The sequence below is a fragment of the Apteryx mantelli genome, chromosome 10, assembly GCF_036417845.1.
Source record: "Apteryx mantelli isolate bAptMan1 chromosome 10, bAptMan1.hap1, whole genome shotgun sequence".
Lineage (NCBI taxonomy): Eukaryota > Metazoa > Chordata > Aves > Apterygiformes > Apterygidae > Apteryx > Apteryx mantelli.
The window spans coordinates 19315203-19334654 of record NC_089987.1 but is presented as its reverse complement, the minus strand read 5'-3'; positions in this window follow the sequence as shown (position 1 = coordinate 19334654).

Sequence of the window (19452 nt, the reverse complement as noted above, 5' to 3'; positions counted from 1 at the left end):
GCCGCTGCCCTTGTGCCTGCCCCTCGCCGGTGGCATCTGCTGGCTCCCCCTCGCCCAGCGCAGACCCCGGGACGGGAGCGAGCTGCCGAGCTGCTCCTTAATTTGCCTTTCATACCAGTAGCTGCAGCTTCGCAAATCGCGGCCGCTTTGCCGCGGCGTCGAAAACTTGCAGCTTCGTCTCCGCGGCGAAGCGCCGAAACGGGCCGGGCGGCGAGAGGTCCCGGCGCTCAGCGGGGCCGCGCCGAGCCCGCCCGCGTCACCCCGGGCCGCTGTGCTGCCTGGGGGCTCCCCCGCCCGCCCGCGTCCCAAATCCCCATTAGCGATTAGTGCCCGCCGCGGGGGGGGCGGGCTGCGCTGGGCCGGTCCCACCTCGGGGCGGCCGCACAGCCGCCGAGCGGGGCAGCGCCGGCCCGGCCCCTCCGCCGCCGCTCCGCGCTTCTGCCTTGCACCGGCGGGGGGGGGGGGGGTGTCCGCCACCCTTCCTCGCCTTGTGGCCCTGCAAATGGCATAATTACGGAGGTGGTGATTAAATAGCTGGCGCATGTGGTGACAGACCCTGTGGGGGGGAGGGTGCTCAGCGCTAGGAGGCAAGAGTTAAAATGAAGTTAAAGTACAAACAGAAGCACATAGCTGACATGCTTCAAGTTTAGACAGTACAAGATATGCAAATGTGCAGGGCTGCGCAGTATTGACATTTTGAGGTCATAGTGATAGGAATGTATTATTTATAGGATTGGGTTGCACTAGGCCGATAAACTACATTTTAAATCCTAGGCGTCTGTAAGCGATAAAATCTATATATACACTATATATTTACACTATATATATATGTATGTATACGGGCATATTATATATGCATTTTAATATTTCAAGATTAGTATTCTCACTGGCAGGCCCTGCACTACCGTGGGAGATGCCTTGCACGGCGCACGCCTGCACGGCTCCCTGCGCTGCTGTTAGGAAGTGCCGCAGCGGAGCCGACGCCGGTCCTGCCAGGGAGGCCCGGCAAGGGACCTGCAGAGTTTGCAGCAGTTTTGCAATCCCTGCTTCTTTCCCCTAGCGCCCCCCGTCCCCTTCCTTTCCGCATATGTCTTGTCCCTTCTGGCCACAGCTAGCCCTGGAAACGGCATTTTCTTCTTTGCAGCCACTGCAAGTCTGCCAGGACTTTCTTTCTGCCAGGAATAGTTCCCCCTCCTGCACTCCGACAGGCTCCTGAAACGGGGAGGGGGGGATCTGTGGGTGGGTGGCTAGGAAACTGCTTGTTCTCATGTAAATTTTACCCAGTCTCTCTGCACTTTGTATCCCTGCTTTTTCCTTAGCTAGATCTTGCTGAAGGAAAAAAAAACCCAACAAGATTAATGGCATGTAAAATGGGGGGGGGGGAAGAGAAAGCTAGAGGCAAATTTCCACATCCCCTTCCTCTGGACATCCTGGTGGGTTTTCCATAGAAACTTTCACACAGGGGCCAGACAGATGCTTAAAGGGGATGGAAGAAAATAACGAGACCACAATGGGAAAACAGTTGCATCCCCAGCTTTCCACTGCCATTAGAGCCTCCTTTGCCTTGCCAGCCCAGCCCCCGAGCGCCGCGGCCCTCCAGCCCGGCGCCATTGCCCCGCGCTGCCGGGGCTGCCTCCGTGGCCGCCGGGGCTGCCTCCGCGGCCGCCGCGGTCCCACGCCGGGCGGGAAGGCCGCCCCTGCCTGCTGCAAGGCAGAACTTGGCTTCCCCAAGGGGAGAAAGCGGTCTTTGTGCCACCCCGGCTTCCCCAGCGCGGGGAAAATTCCCATTAATTCTGCAAGGAACCATTTTTGTTTTGCGTGTTTCAACAAAACATTGAAAGTCCGACTTGTATTTTTTTAGAGATCCTTCTCCCAGCTTGCCAGCCGTGCCGGAGCCTCAGCCAGGCCTGCCCGCGCCAGCCCAGCGAGGCCTCGCTCTCCCGCTCTCTCTGTTGGCTGCTCTTTTCCTGTCTAATCAATTATCTTCCTAGCAAGTCCTTCTCAAAGGTGAGAGCTCATTATGCATATTCATAAATCACAGCTCCCAGACCTGACACTGATTGATGTAATCATCTCCCGCTCGCTCCCTTCCTCCGCGGCGCCGGGGCGGAGGAAGTGCCGCGGAGAGACTCCCGCGTTGTCACGCCGACTTCTGCTGGGGCCGCGCAGCAGCCGCGCTCGGGTCCAGCCGGCCACGTACCGCTTCCCACTCGGAGCAGCCGAAGTGCCTGTCAGGGGCTGGCGATACGGCCGGAGAAAGCCTTGGGAGCCCAGAAATCCAGGGAGCTGCCTCCAGCACAGCTAACTGTTTTGCAGACGAAATTAAAACAGTAAGGAAAAGATCCAGCAACCCTGCTGCCCCCCTCCAACTTTCCACAATCAGGAACCATGTTCTGATTAAAATAAAAACCCAAACCTTTCATGTTAGCTAATGGCCTTGCTTTTATTTTCCTTGGGTAGTTAAAGCTGTTTTATTCCTGTAAGAAAATGTGCATCCTGGTATGAATTCTGGTCGTAAGTGTTTAGATATGTCATGTAATAAATATCTTTCAAATTATACCTGCAACTGTTCTCGGTAGCTACGCTGTAAAAAAAAAAAAAAAAAAAAAAGTTGTGAATGGTGTAAGTTACTGCTGCGAGGGTGTGGGGGCAAAAGGGCTCCTTCGGAGCAGCCTACCAGCCTTCAAGACACTCAAGTATATCTCATCTATGATTTGTTTCCCAAAGCATGCTCAAGCATGGCGGCATTCAAGATGCTGTTCAGATTACGTGGTTCACCTGTACGGTTAATATTTACACTTTTAAAATACCTCTTTCTATAACTTTGATCAGAACTATCAGTGTACCAAAGTAATAATACAAAAAATATACGCCCTGGAAATCATAACAAGATACAAATCAAAGTGAGTCCTAATCAAGTACTTTTGAGAGTGTTATCTTCCTTGTTAGCAAATGGTAATAAGAAAATTAAGGCTTATAGCTTGCTTGCATTTTATCTAAGAAAACCAATAAAGATATCAGATGTTCTTTGTTTTATATGTTTGAATGTAAAGCAGAATAATGAAGAACATGTACCTTCTAAGGATTCATTTGCTTTATGGATATTAACCCTTTACAATGCCAGGGAAATTCTGAATTTGTAGAATGAGAAAGAGCCTACGCTGCTACGCAGGTTTTTGAGGCCAGTCTTTGCTGCAGTCAAGACAACATCTTTTTCTATTAAATGCTGAAATTGGAACAAAGCAACAATGGCTGCTTGCTAACTATGCATGTCCAACAGGCCTCTTTACTATTCAGCAAATGGAAGATATTAAACAACATTTTGCTTAAAGGTACACTGAGGCCATTTCCATTAGGACATGGTGTCATTCATTTATTCACATGTTAAGTGGATGTCCTTGTGGCTAATGAGTAATAATCAACAGTGACTCCACTTTATTCCTTTGCTCCCAGCAATGTTAAATACTCTGATGGAGTCTCTTTGCTGACACACTAGAGAATATAGTTAAAAAGTGCTAAAGGACATTTTCAGCATAGAGCAGCCACATATACACATGCAGGAAATACCACTTTTATTACAGTCTGTTCTATTAGGCTTTGTTCCTGTTTGAGGCACAGCACACGGAAACCTCTGATATTTATTTGAAGATAGTTTATGCCTTAAAAGCCTAGGAGTCTAGGTTTGAGAGTCAATTTGGTTATTACTAGGAGGTGAGTTCCTGGCCACCTGGTTTACAAAAAATCAAAACGTACATTGCAGTATGTTCCCTCGATTCTGTATATGACTATTCACAGAGATGTTTAGTGGAGGAGCGATTTAGGACAAAATCTTTCCTGCATAAATCTAGTTTGACATATATTTTAAAAAATAAAGTAGCTCTCCTACCACCTAATTAATCTGTTTTATTATATCAACTTCAGTGGTTAAGTAGGTTAATAAACTATATTAATATATATTTTTCCCTTTACATGATTGCTTACACTGGAGTCTGCAGCTTGGTTGTCTTCTGTGTCAATTCCTAAAGTTTGAAAGGTATAAATGAATCATTCTCGGTCATGATTAAGCTTAAGTTAGAAATAAAATATGTCAATCAATCTGGTTGGAAATGTTCCCGCTGTCTAAGTTGGTTATGCAAAACACTCTAAGGTGTATAGGCATGCTCAATTAGGTCAAGGGATATGATGGCACTCCCAGCCATAAACGCGTGTCACTTGGATTCCTCATTATTTTTAGCAGTGGTGAAAATGCATGTCAGTAGGCCAGCTAGCCAGATTAGAATAAAATTACTTACTAGGGATGCTTGAACCCCAGGTTTTTAATACATTAATATTATGCTTGTTTTCAAGCAAAATAGTGAAAAGAAAATGCATCTCTCTCTCTCTCTCTCTCTCAAATCTGAGTCACTCTATTGAATTTCTCAATAATCATTAGTGTAATTCATACTGGACTATGCAATACTGAAGATACCTTAGCAGTAAGATTTAAGTGCCTAAAAACATAGATGTAATGTGAAATTAGATACAAGGAGTAAAACATCGATTTGCTGTATTACAGTCTAACTTGCTTCCAAGAGCAGTAAGCATGAGCTTTGTGAGGAGATTAGACCCATTGCCATTCCAAAATAATTTAATAAAAATGGACATTTGAAATGACTACGGAGCGGCAGAGTTAGCGCCCGCGTTCTCAGGCGGAGGCGCCTGCAAGGGAGTCTTACAGAAGGCGACATCAGAAATCTTTGCTTGATAGATAAGTTTCATTTAGCATATGAAGTAACGGCCTAATATTAACAGAAATGGTTTCATATACTTTCAGAAGAAAAATTCCACAAAAAGCAAGTTTGTGTGCTAATGCCTGCCCTCCTGGCCTCTTGTGCAGTCACTGAGGTTACCTGAACCAGCTGAATGAGCAGGATTAACACGTCTCTTTTTCAACTCTTCTTGCTGCTGCTTTGAATCACACCCGTGAGTCCTTGGGCTCGGGCGCAAGAAATTGAAAGAGGAGCTGGCTAGAAACAACGCAACGCGCCAGCCTGTTTTGTTATGCAAAAAGTAAACTAATGGAGAGAACTGGCAATTAAAAGAAAAACATTACTTCCAAGAACCAGAGGCAGAACTGGTGCTACAGGTACAGCTGACATTTCTTAAATATGATTCTTAAATGCGGTTTTAAAAATGGCAGTGTCCCTTTAAGAGCAGCACTACCCCGCTATTTTTTTCTTTACTGCCAATGAAATGCAATTAAATCTCATGAATTAATATATTCACTTCAGGAGCATTCCCATTCTTTTCTTCGGATATCAAAATGGAGCCATCATCAGTCAGTTAGTTAAATAGGAGAATCGGGCGAGTAAGTAAATGGAAGTGCTTTCAAACGCAGGGCTAAAAATGCCCAATGAATGTGTAGGGGGCTTCAATAAAAAGATTTTGACTTGTGTTTTCACCCCTTTCCCACTTTACCCATTGTGTGCTGACACTGCTATGGACACAGCATTCAGGCGCTGCCCGCCCAAGCCCTGGGATGTAAAAATGTCATCTCTATTGTGCTGCCGGGCTCGCTTTGATGCTGCCGCGGCCCTTTGTGCGCGCTTCCAAATCCCTTTATAAGGCCGGCCTGATTGTCCGCGCTGAACATCCCCACAAAAGCTTGTCTTCTGGAGAAAATAAAAAGTCAGAGAGGGGCCAAATGACGGGAGATTGGGCCTTCGCTGCAAAAGGCCTACTATTCACATTCCGCAGGCGTTTTTTTCTCACTGAGGAGTTACAAAGTTTGGACCGAAGCCGCACCAGCAAAGCAAGGGCTATCTGATTGAAAAGCGAGCCCGTTTCAACCACTTTCTTCTCAAACGGTATTTTGTAAAGACCGTGTACTGCTGAGGACGAGTGTTAAATCCTCTAAGCGGTTGTGGAGGTTTTTCCCCTCTTTCCGAGGACGTCTAATTTAAGGAAAGCAGTTGCACGGTTCGCCCGTGCACGTTGCACGTGAGGTTAGCCAAACAGACTGTGCGCCAACGCAGCTGACACCACAGAAAGCGCTTATCGTTATAGCAGAACAGCCCCGCGCCGTGCCGCCCTCCCCGCCGTGTAGGAACACACGTCTCGGGAGAGGAGGACCCCAGGCTGCCGGCTTAGACTGTCGTTGCCGGCCTGGAAAGCCTCCAAGAGCCGCTCTGAGTCCCAACGCTATTCTGATCTGTACTGAAGGTTAGCGGGCAGGAGGGAGACAAAGGCTGGGTAAGGTCTTGTTCTTTGGGAACAGGCGATCGGAATGGGAGGCCGGTGATTTCATGGCTTTTGTTCCCGAGGTTAGGGGACTGAATTCTCTCACTGCATCAGAATGGTAACAAGTGGGACCGGGGATCTCCGGGGCTTTTGTCGTGCACTCATCTGAGAGATTGCGCTTTTCTCAGCCCTTCAGATTTATTTTTGCCAAAGTTACAGGGCAATTATGGAAATGCGCCCTTTGAAGCTAGGCCGATTTCTCTTTATTTTCTCCCCCCCACCCCCCCGCTACCAAAGCAAAGCTTCCCTCGCCTCCTTTTTTCAGCAGTCGTTAGACAGTGGGGTTTCGAGCGGCGATTCGAATATTCTTTTGAGTAGTGAGAAAAAGTTTTAATAAATATACGTTAAAAAAATAGACTTTGAAGCTTTTTGGGAAGGAAGTGCAAAATAACAGCGAGGTAACGACATCCTAGAAATGGCTTTGTGTCCGCAGCGCGCGGGAACGTGAAACCCTGCCCGTGAAAAGGGCCTCAGTGGCGCGAGCGGGCAGCGGAGCGGCAGGCCCGGCGCTCTCGCTGCCTGCCACGCACGCCAGCGCGGCTGCCGGCTCCAGCTGCCGGCTGGATAAGCGCTTTGCTCCTTTGCCTCGCACCTCGGTAGCGAGAGCCCAGAACAAACAGGACTGTGCTTTCGCACCTTTGTACATTATTTATCGCTGTAGCTCGGAATCTCGGTGCTGCGTGTGAACCAATAAGACATATTTTTACTTTGCTTGATACGCCAACGTTAAGGAAACGTGTCTGAAACCAGGTGGCAAGATCTGGAGCTAGGCAGTCTGTGACCAGGGCTGCTTTTTGCCCAGAAACTCGGTTTTGCATCTCTGCGTTCGGTTTCTTTATTTGTATTAGATTACTTTGCTCTCGTAAGATAAATTGGTGTTTTTCTGGGCCATTTAACAAATGCTATGGGCCAAATTCATACTTGATGTAAGTGGGAGGAGATACTACTGGTGTTCCCCAAAGTTATATACACTTACACAAGGCCTGAGCACCGCCTGAAATGTAGGCCTTTTATCAGCAACAGAACCTGGCAGGAAAGTTAAGGTTTCTTGTTTGAGTTTTGTAACTGAGGTACAAATATCCTTTTCACTCTCTACATAGTTTACAAGGGGTCCTAGGACCGCATTTACAGCAGCACAGGTATAAGAGATTTGTGCTTTGCGGACGTTAGGGCTTACAAAGTTTGCTGCAGAAAGTTCGTCCTCATCACGTGTCTTTTTGAAAGCGAGAAACCGCAGCTCAGACATCTCCAGCAGCGTGCTTGCAATAAATTACTAGTCTCTATCACTCCCTTTGCTGCTGAGAGCAGAGGTGTTGTTATGATGGATTTCTCACCATGGATGCAAAGGCTGATGCTGCATCTGGGGAATTCATTGCTTGTATAGAGGTCCCAGTAAACAAGTTTCATGGAAACTGGGCTCAGTGGAATTGCAGAAGGTGCCATGGGAAGAGCCCCACCATTTGTCCTCTCCACCCTTTCCTCACCCTCCTCTCCTCTTTCTCTTCCACGCCTCCAAAGCTGTCCCTCATTCTCACCCAAATGCTGAGGACTGCCTCCTATCCCTGCAGACCTCTCCCCAGCCTGGGATTACTTTGAGTTTTTGGAACTCAGCCCATGGTTAGGAGCTACAAGGTCAGGCTCCAGCACACATGCAAGAACCAGCAGCAGTCAAATGTGCCCAGACTGGATCCAGCGTTTAAAAGCCCTCCAGGAGCTTAACGGTATCTGATTCATATCAAAGGGGAGCTGGGTACGGTGCAGTGCTCATTTTGTTTGTAATAAAAAGAGGAGCATTTGTGGGATGCAAGTCTGGTTTCAGGACTGGGTACAAAAACGTTAAAATGGGTTTAGGTTCTGCGGTTCTGGTCTACTCCAAGAATCTTTCTAACTTCAGAAAGTTAAAGTCAGGTTAAGAAAAGAAAAGTTATCTAATAATATTAAGAAGCCTTCCCAATTATGTATGTAACAGGGTGGGGAGTTTTCTGCCCTGAAAAATAGTGCTATTCCTGCTGTTGATACCTTTGGATATAACACTAGGGAACATGCAATGGCAAATGACCATGCCTGGTGAGGGGAATCATCAAGGGAAATCAATGGAACACTTCCATTTCTGCCTTTGACTTCTTTTGTTTTTAAACAACCTACAAAAATCCAAGCAGCATACTTCTGTTTTGAGTCCCAAGCTTGTCACAGGTGCTGCGGAGTCAGCTGGCAGCCTACAGGCCAGACATCACCTCACAAGCCCCCAGCGGAGCCCATTTAGCCCGTTGCCTTTTTTCTCGGGGGAGATGGAGAACGGCTGTTTGGGCAGCACAACTGCCTTTTTAGCTCTCTGTCCTTGCACCCTGCAAGCTGGACACCCAGATCGCCACGTCTACGCAGGCCCTGCGGGCAGGGGCGTGTTTTCAGACTGGCTGCAGGTGCCTCAGGGACAGTGGGACCCTCATCCCACAGTGGAGAGCAGAGTCTCAAGTGCCTTTGCTTTAGCTTGTTGCTACAAATAATTGTCATCCTCAGCTGCCCTGACAAACACCACGGTGCGACATGGTGCGTGGGGAACCTCTGGACTTCTGCTGTTTGAGGCTTTAAACACCAGTAATTAAAAAGACTTTGAATCCTCCTTCCTAATGCAGCTTACAGAGCACAGGATTCACCAGCTTCCCCAGGTGAAGGCCCTTGAGCAGTTGTGCTGCTCTTCTTCAGCAGCTCCTGCCTGCAGATGGTTTGGAGGAGCTGTGTTGTGGTAATCTGGCCTTGAGGCTGCAGAGACATAGATCACTATGACGAAGTCTGAGCCTGGAAGTAAAGGTCACAGATTTTGAATACTTTAGATATTTTGTAAACCACTTTTGAAGATTGTAAAGAAAATGGGTTTCCATGTTCAGCCCTGTCAGAAATGACCCTCAGGATGCAAAGCTTCTCAGCGCACTTGGGTCAAAGCCCACCAATAGCTAGGGCAGCCATCAACAGGGCGAGATCTTCCAGATGTCTTGTCTTACAGGGAATAACTCTGTTTCATCCGGGTTGAGTTTTAACCCCTGTGCCTTGTATTTCCCCGGCAGTGCAAGGAAAAGAGCAGGTCAGTGTTGTGACAGGCAGTGTCTTGATCATTCAGAACCAGAGGAATGGGTACTATGAACTATAATTATAAACTCATTTATGCTACCAGAGATGATGTCTCCCTACTGCTTCTACAAATGGGCTTTAGATATGGGTCTCTACTATTTAACTGTCTGCAGGAAGCGTATATCTCATAAGGCTCTGACCTGGTTATCTTCTAACCCTGAGCAATTAATCACCAGCATCTAATAAAAAGTAGCAGTGCACAAAAGCGTGTGGTGTCGAGCTTGTCTGAAATGATGCTTTCACCTTTTCTCTCAGCCCTATCACTTCTCCCTCAACGCTGAACCTCAGCTTTCCTTTGGAAGAAAAATTGGCACACAAGGAGCACCTCTGAGAGGAACCCCCTCTCCTCCCACACACCTTCAGCTTTTAAAAAAACACCCAAAACAGAGCAGCTCGTGCAGTAAAGTCAGCAGCGAGCAGGGGCTTCATGATCAGCCGTGCTGCACGCCCGCATATGGGAGCCGAGGGGTATAGAAAGAGCCCCCACTTCTCCCAGTATGGGTGATGGTTATTGCTGGTGCTGTGTGCACGGGAGGGGGCGAGAGAAGGAGCAGACCTAAAGCTGCTGTTTTTCCACACTGGCGACTTTCCCCACTGTATTAGTTTTAAGCAAGGAGAATGGCTTTGTCTTTGGTGGGTTTCGCAAAATTGGAGTAAGGCAGTGAGGAATCAGGCCCCATCAATGCTTTGTAGTGCCAGAGCTTTGTTTTGAAGTGTAGTAAAAATACAGGTGGCAGAGGAGATAATGCGTCGTGCTGTTCCTTTGGGACACTCGGGGAGACGTTAAGGGATTCCAAAATACAGAGTGTGGGGTTTTTCTAGCACTGATCACAAACATTAGTTCAAGAAAACACCCAGAAGTAGTAAATATGCAAATATGTTATGAAAGAAGAACCTACAAGTACCCACTATGTTAGAGAATTTGTTTAAGGATATTTGATCCTCATGCAGAGTTTATCAGATTACGGTTTTAATTTGCACATTCAGCTAAAATAAGAAAAAGGGGGGGGAGGATGGGAATGCCTTAAAAAAAAAAAAAAAATCTTTTCCTTCTCCTCCACTCTAGTTCTTGTACTTGAGCTATCTCACTTCTGCTAAGATACAAGAAGTATGTTTACAGTGTAATATAAATCTGGGCTGGAGAATACCAATTTCATATAAATTAGATGGCAGAGCACTGTTCCGCTATTTTGTTGTCTAAATTATATGGAAATTGGTCTTATGCAAAGAGTAAGTCCTCACAGAACAGGGCCCTTAGGCTTTTGGTTTAATTATCATAAGCCTCCATTTAATTAAACTTATTAAATGGTTTGGTGTAAGAGCAGACTATCATTTTGCAGAAGCTTTTTGGAAGAGGAAAAAAAAAATATATTTACACCCTAGCTGTTTGGGAAAGAAATAAAACTTCAGAGATGTTTCCCATTTCCTCTAGCACAGGAGTGAGGGCCACCCACTGCGCCCTGCGGGCAGCACGGCAGCAAGGCACCATGCGAGCACTGGGCAAATCGGAGGCATTGCCACCTCTTCCTTACCATGCGGCCAGTTCTTCTTGCAGCTGGTATTTCAGTTTACGGGTAGAAATTATAGGACAATGTTGGCATAAGAAGCAGCAGATGTAAACTGGCCATGAATGATTGAAAACAGGGAAAACAACAAAGTGTTGCCCCAAAACAGAAAACAAGCCCTTACTAGTTTTTAGGTCAGCTTGATAAGTTTGCACTGGGGATTATACGACACGGTGCCCTTAGGACCTGGAGATGGGACTTGACACAGGAGGTCTCCTCTGCTCTCTCGCCCTTGCCATCTTCATGCGACTTTACTTTCATGAAAATGCACAGCAAATAGGTCTTGCCCCCAAATGCACTGGCCACCTTCATACGCAACCATTATCTGTGGTATGCATCTATTCACCAGGAAAGAGTCTGTCTGAGACATAGGTATTGTAAAAATCTTTGTTCTGATGAACACCCTCACTGACTTCCTACAGATCCTTGGCTTTATTTATTAAGTCGAGTCCATAACACACACGCTAGCTTTACTGACTTCTAGGGAACACTACCGAATAAAAAATAAATTTTATTCTATAAGTATTTTTTTCAATGCAGACAAAGGTTTATCAATATTTTTCACCTGAATACGATGTTGTGGAATAGCGCTATGTATAGCTTGTAGTACTGTGTATTGACTCCTTTAAAAAAAAGGATAATTAGCTGAACATGTGAAATTGAGATGCTTCTTCAGGGACATGTGAGAAACTGATTAATAAGAGGAAGGAGGACCACTGTGTGTCAGGGACCTAATAAATATATTTAAGGACAAATAGGTAGGAAAAGAAAGTACACATTACTAATGTTGATAGAAAGCCTTAACTGCCTAATGAATCTCAGAAATTGGTTGAGAATAGTTAATCTGTGTGATAACATGACCCTCAGGGTTAGTTAGATCTGTGAATTCTTATCCCCCTGGGGACTTAGCAAGTTTCCAGAGATTCACACCAAATTCTTACAAGGAAAAGGCATTCACAGTTGGAAGATTTCATGCGGGTTTTGCTTCTGAATGCTCATGCTACACAAACCCAATGTACTGAGATAATAGCAGAGAGTGAATCTTGGTACTAGCCCCACTGTTAATTAAAATTTTCACTTTTTAAACAATCATGCATATTTGGATTTATTGTGGGATCATATATAACTCTAGATGAAAGAAAGTTTTTTACCATAACAATAGTTGATTCTCACTTGCTTCTCTATGCTAAATTAAACTCTGCATATGTGATGAAAAGCAAATGCATCATTTACTATTTTCTTCATTGGCTCAGGCAGTTCTTACACACCCTCTACAAAAATGTCATGGGAAACTCACAGGAAGTCACCTAACTTTTTTTAGACCAGAGCTATAAAGTGCTTACTAATTGCAGTCTCATCAGTGTTTTAGGAACATCGTCAGCTGTGAGGCAAAACAAGTGTTTTAGAGCTCAAAATAAAATGTTGTATCCAGTGTGACATGCTACTGACCTGACATGCAGTGTGGTCTGGAGATCTGTTCTTCTTCCCGAGCCAGCAGGCACCGGTGCTGCGGCCGAGGGAACAAAACGCGTCCCGTGCCGAGCCGGGAAGCTGGAGAATGCCATTTCCCATCCGTGTGAGATGCTGCATCCCAGGTGGCCTAGGAGAAAGGCACAAAATGAAAATTTAACCGCAGAAGGCAGTTTTTACACCTCCTCAGAGGACTATTGCAGTGGGATTTTTCAAAAGAATTTCAGGCAGTTAGGCACCCAAATCCCACTGAAATCTCCTGTGGGAAATCTCGGCTGTAGCTGTCAGTGACATGTTGCAGCAGCAGTTTTTTCTTTTGAAGAATGGCATGGATTTTATCCTTCCTAATGTGGATGCAAAGGCGTAGATGGGGACAAAACGGGGAAGACCCTGAGTCTGTAGTCGGCAGCCTCAGGGACTGGAAGGAGGTGTGGATCCTCACTGGCGTATAGGATCTATACGTTGCGAGCTGCATTTATGTCCAGCCTGTGCTTTTGCCCAAATCGTAATTCAGGGTTTGGGCTCCTGCACAGTGATCCTCAAAGGCCTTAAAAGAGGTAGGTGAGACCGGAGAATGACAACCCTGAAAACAAAAAGCAGATACACACTTTGTGCATGTATCTGATTATGTACCTCCAGCTCACCCCGCAAGAAAAGCAAGATGCGTTTGTAACGGTGACATTAACACAAGTGGTGTTGAAGGTGTGCTTTTCAGCTGATACTGCAGAAGTGAATGCTCACCACATAGTTGTGCATAGGAGGTCCTGCTGAAAATACTTATATATAATTTAACAAAAAAGAAGCTTTTGTACTAAGAAATTATGGCTTAAAGCTTTCTTATTTGGGAAAATTCCAGCCTTTGTGCTCATATCCCAGTTATTACAGTAAAGACTTCCAAATGGGAGACATTTTAGAAGAAAACAGTACCAGAGTGATAAGGGTACTGTGCTTATTTTTCTTCAAGCAGTGGTATGCTTTTAGCTTCAGAAGGAATTTTAAAAGGTTCTAGATGAGCTGGTACAAATCAAACATGTTCTTATAATATTTATATAAAACATGTCAAGAAAAAGGAATAACAGGGACTATTAAAAAACCCTGCCTGAGAAACAGCACAATAGCAGTGCCAGTATGCATCGTATTGATCATAACTGTTTAGAGCTGGGATGCACGGATCAGGCTGTAGCACAGGACCATAAAGACGAAAGTCTTTGAAACAGTTTTAGAAACATATACCTTTTGCTCAATAAGAATAAAATCTTATTGTTATTCCATTTAACTGCCCGTTAAACACGACTTTTGTACCTAGAAGAACAGTGTGGACTGCCACTGCGAAAAATATGCACAGCAGCCAAACCAAGGTGATGTCCCCTGCCTCTGGGAGTAGTATTTGCTACTACAGTACCTTTCCCTTCGTGATATTAACATGCAGGTAACATTAACAGAAGGAAATTTTATTAGCAATGACAGCAAGGCAAGGAAGATGGGTGAGTAAGATCCAAGGGTATGAGGGGAAAGATCAAAAAACATCACAGAGTCTATCATCAGTCTGTTCCTGGATCCCTACAAGGGAAAGCGAGGCTTCAGAAAGATGAGACGGAAGCTGCTGATGGGGTGACAGAAGCAGCTCCTCTCCCGGACGGTGACAGAACAGTAATTACAGGCAACGGTGACGTGCGACGGAGAGTTTTACCCTCCAACTTTGCGGGAGAGGACCTAGACAAAACACACGTATCACTCACTCCGTGATACCAGGGCTCGGGAACGAAGGCAAGGGGAAACATCCGCTGCCGCAGCCGCCTCACCACGTGCTTACGGCACCTGGGACGGGAGGGATGTAACGCAAAGCGGGCAGAGCGGCGCGTCCCTGCTCGGCGGCGCGCTCACGGCGGCCCCGGCACGGCCGAGCCCGCGCGGCTAAGCCTCGCTTTCCAGGCGACCCGCTGCGAGCCCGCGGCGATCAGAAGGTCAGAGGGCTGGATGCTGCCTACAGCCACCCCCAGAACTAGCACTTAGGTATTTATTTCAATTTGTAATACATGTGTTCATGGTGCTTCCTGCAGGCTGAAGATATCGTAACGCAAGACGACTGTCACGCAAGAAGTCTGAACCACAGCCGCTCCAGATACAACCAACTATTGCCTATGTCAGCCAGTAAACCTCTTCCCACAAGTGCCAGCTCTTAACGCCCGAAAGGCCGGGTAGCAGGAAAGCTCTGCACAGCCGTACTGCTTCAGGCCGGGGCTTCTGAGCCCGGTCCGACCGGCGAGGGCCGTGACGCGACGCCCGCCACAGGCGCCCATGCCTTGCGCTCCTCTGCCACCTCCGCAGAACCACCAACCGACAGCAAAGCGAAATACGGAGATTCTGCATTTTGCTTTCAATAAGGGACCAGAAAGGGTACCAGTTAAAAAAAAAAAAAAATCAATCCGTGAAAGTATGTTTCCAAGACCCGCACTCTTTTCACCCAAGGAAAGAACTATTAATTTATTAGGTAATAGTAATTAAAACTGTGACTTCTCCAATCAAGTCCAACTGACGACAAACCCACTGCTAAACTATTTGTCATTATTTTCCATCAAAACATTTCTAGTTCATTTGGCTATAACTGTTCAAGTATCTTTCACCGACCTTATCTTGTGAAGCAGAACTGGTTACAGAAGCTCCTGTCAAAAATACGTAACTTTTTATTTGTAGCTTATCAGCATTTATGGAACCAGTCAGGGGCTGATTATTGCTGTATGACAGTAGTCCCTTCTCAACAGTACTTTATGAAAATAATAAATGCGTGGGACACACCCACACCGTCCTGTTAAACCAGAGCTCCTCTCCTTGGGTTCCCTTCTGGTCCTTCCTGCCCTTGCCTCAGGTCTGCCCCAGAGCGACGGCTCCCGGGACGGCTCCGGGAGGGAGCAGCCGCAGCCGCGCTCCCGGCTGCTCTGCGTGCTGCCGGCTCGCGCTGCGGAGAATCGGGGCCCCCTGCCCGCGTTAGATCTAACCAAAGACCCCGCTGTCAGTGCTGGGTGGCCAACTAGAGAGCGGCGTCAAGGAGCCCGAAAGGAAATAAATGCAGAAACGTATCCTGTGCATACGCACGCGTGCCCACGTGCGCTCCTGCTCTTTCCCTCTCTCTCCCCCTGCCTCCCCCACACGCTATGAGCACCAATAAAAGATCAAAAGCAAATAAACGAAGCAAATTAATGAAAATGAAGACTGTAATCACACCCAACCATACAAAGAAAAAAGAAAAAAAAGCAGCCCCAAACAAATTAGTATGTAATACACTACTTCAGACAGATGTTAAAATAGAAACAATAGGAAATAAGTCGGAAAACCATACAATGCTGGCTTGAGAACTTTCAGGAATCTGAGAAAAAAATTATATATATATAAAGGGTAATTTCACATTTAGCCTGGAGGGGAAATAGGGCCAAATTCTGATCCAAAGATACTTATCCCTTTGCCTTCAATAAAACTGCCATGAGATTGTGCAGTAACAGCTGAGAAACATGTTTCCTGCACCAAAAGAGAGCAGGGACAGGCTCGCAGGGGCGCTTGGGCTCTGACTGCATTACCAGTTCAGACCGTCACAGGACTCTATCCCATTTTCACTGTATTTTTCTTTCTGCTCCTCTGTAACCATTATTGCCCACAATTTTTAACCATGAAAATCACAAGTATTTTCTTTAACATGCTAGGGTTTTTGAATATGCAAGTTAAGATATGATCATACCAGATGAACAAGCTTCTGCCAGTATACTGAGAGCTGCAGCGGGTAACTTTTGGAAACGGCTACAGCAGCAAACATTGTGGTGCACAGTACCTCATCAGCACCTTCCCTGGCACAATCTTCAGCTCCCAAAAGCCCATCACGTTTCCCAGGCTGTTCTTATCTACTCACTCAAAAAGAATTAAATATATCACTATTTGGAGGCAGAGGGTACACAGAGTCATCAGTGATTCACAGCAGTTTTGCATCCTTTGCGTTTCCTACAAACAAAATATTTCAGTGTTATTGCAGCCATATAACTGTTTTCAATCTACTTCTTTAAGAAAAGTTGTATTGAATGTGGATTGATGCCAGTAACTTTTTTGCAGGTTTATCACTGTAATTTTGCCATTTCAGAATTGCTGTCTCAGATATAAGATATGTATGTAGTAGGATGTAAAATATATAACAGATTAATAAAATGAGCATTGTTTTGGTCTTCTTGATGGTGCCTGATATTGTTAAGAAACAGGAGGATGACTTAATAGTTCAGCTTTTAGAGTGGAATCAGTTAAAAAACAAAGCAGAACACCTTTCCAAAAACTACTCACATTTTGGAAAAATCCATCACTTTTCCATGTCCACAGTAAAGTTGCCGCAGGAGCCAGCTGTGTGTTGACTCTAATGTCCCCCTGTGGTCTGGTTCACCCTTTGAGCTGTAGCATCTCTGCTGCACGTTTGAAGCATCATCTCCTGCTTTCTGCACGATCTGTCTTTGGTCTGCTGCCCTCTCCAACTTTGCTCTTGAGCAGGTGGTGGTCCTTCATCAAGCAGATGCTTTAACAGCTGGAACTTCCCCCTCAAAAATGTATCAATTATATTTTCTGTACCTACTGGTTTTCTGACAAGGTCATTTCTGGTGTGGTTTCCACAGGCTGACTTTATGAGCCACCTTTAGTATTTCATTTCAGAGACCAGCAACCTTTACAGATTGATCTTCTTGAAGGTCCATGTTTGTTACATAGACCATCCTTGGAAACAAGTAGGTCTTGAGCAGCTTGAATTTTTGTATAGGACTATCCTTTAGCCTTCCTACTGACTTCAGCCCCCGTTTTCCCCATGCAACAAGGCTTTCTCATTAGCATAAGAATCTGCATTATCCACCTTGTTGTTGCCTGTTTTAAGTCCTGCACAATTCTTTCCTCCTGCAGAGAAACACTGCCGTAGCCACACTGATATGCAGTCTACATTATTTACCCGTACTGTGGAGGGCACTCCCTGGCTCTACAAACCCTTTGCTTCCCATGTCCAGAACGTGCAGCTCATCAGTGAACCTCAGATTACTGTTAAATTGCCTGATTGTCTTTAATCCAAGGTCCTGGCCACCACAGTTTTCTCTAGCACCTTCTCTAGACAGATCCGGAAGGGGCTGGAAGATAATCAAACCCCCCTGTCCATCGTGGCCTGCAATCTCAAAGCAGTCACTCACCTTGCTCTTGGCTGGACTGACAGCTGTGTCTCTTCAAACAGCGTTTTCAAGCTGGATGAATGACTTCTTTTCCATACTATAATAAAACTAGTTGATGGCCCATCATGACAGATCAAGTAAAATGCCTTTTGGAAGCAAACAAAGCAGTTAAAGGCTTTCCCATCAACTCATTTGAATTTGGCTGCAGTCAGTTCAGGCATAGGACTTGTTGCATTGTCCTATTTTTACTTTTAATCTTTGCAAAACTCTCAAGAAGAAATCCTCCCACTGGCTGATTAGTAAGATCAAGAATTTGCATACTGTGAAAAGCCTGAGTCCAAGAACAGATCTGTGAAGTTGAAATCCCATCCTTTAATCTCTCCATATCTCAGTTACATGTGTTAGCTGGGGCAAGGGAGAATTTCTCGTCAGTAATTTTATACCCTAGAACTGCAGGCCTTATTTCTCCACTGCTGTGCATTAGAATTACTCATTACAGTACCAAATCAAGTAGTAGTATTATTCTTCCCATGCTCTGTTTAAATGAGGGTGAGAAGCACAAGAGATGTGGATCTCTCTTATGAGAGTCTCAGTGGTATGCCACCACTACAAATGGTATTGTATTTTACAGTTACGCAGGAAGCCAAAGAAACCAGCCCTGAGAAGTATGCTGCTGCAGCAAGATTGCTTCTTGTTTCTGAACTACCTTTTTATAAAGTCATACGTTTACTCTTGAAGTCAGGGGAGCTACCAAGGATTTGAACTTCATGTAATTAGGAGAAAGCATCAAGTCATAAAAATGCAGAGTCATTCCCACTGGGTGAGGCAAACAAGATTTAGTGGTCTTGACTGGAAGGGAACAAACAGAACCAGAGAAGTTACATTCAACAATAAACTGTAAAAATTGCTGCTGTGACACCCGTCTTGATGGCCATTACAACATTATTGTACATCACGCAATTAATTTCATCTGTCTTGTTCCCTTTTACTATCTGTTCAGCTTCTTTCCTATCCACACAAACACTTTTCTCCGAGCTGGTACTCCTTCCCTTGTCCTGAAGGCAGGCCTTTGCTGCGCCTGCAGGGTTTTTTTTGTTTTTTTCTGTTTTTAAAAAGCATTTCTATTCCCTTATGCCAAAATACAAACATGACAACTCATTCAAATAATTAAAAACTTATTATTAAATATTTTACTTATTCAGTCTTTTGTTTTAATATTTAATGCATTGTGTCTTTCCATTGTTTTACGCAGCACAGCAGGATAGTACCGCCAGGCTCTTAAAGTGGAGAGATATTTGAAGAGATTTGATTTCAGTTTTAGTTGCAATAGCACAGAACGGAAACCAGGAATTGTTTAAAAGAATTGCAGCAGGTAAAGAAAGACTCCCATGAACCCCCATTTACTCTCCAACTTGCTTTTTTCCCCCCCGCTTAAGTAATATCAATTCTTTTGAAAAAAAGAATTCTACTTGATGGCATAAATATGTATTTGTGTGAGGTGAAAACAAAGTTTGGAATCTTTTTTTAATATATCAATATATTGTCATAATTGTCCTTATAAAAAAATAAAAAACCCAGCAGTTTTCTGATGCTTTACTAGATCATAATATAAACCTCTAATCATAGTTTACAGCAGAATATACAGCCATGTCCAGACAATCTTGTTAGAGAGGAATAGTATTTATGTAATTAAAAAGAACTTCTTTGCAGAAGTTGAAGTTTTAGCAAACAATCTGAACTGAACGTGCACCTCTGAATTTACCTTTCTTCTTATGTCAAGAAAGTATTTGCAGCAACCTTGTCATTAGCCAGTTATGTTTGTGATATTAGGTACATAT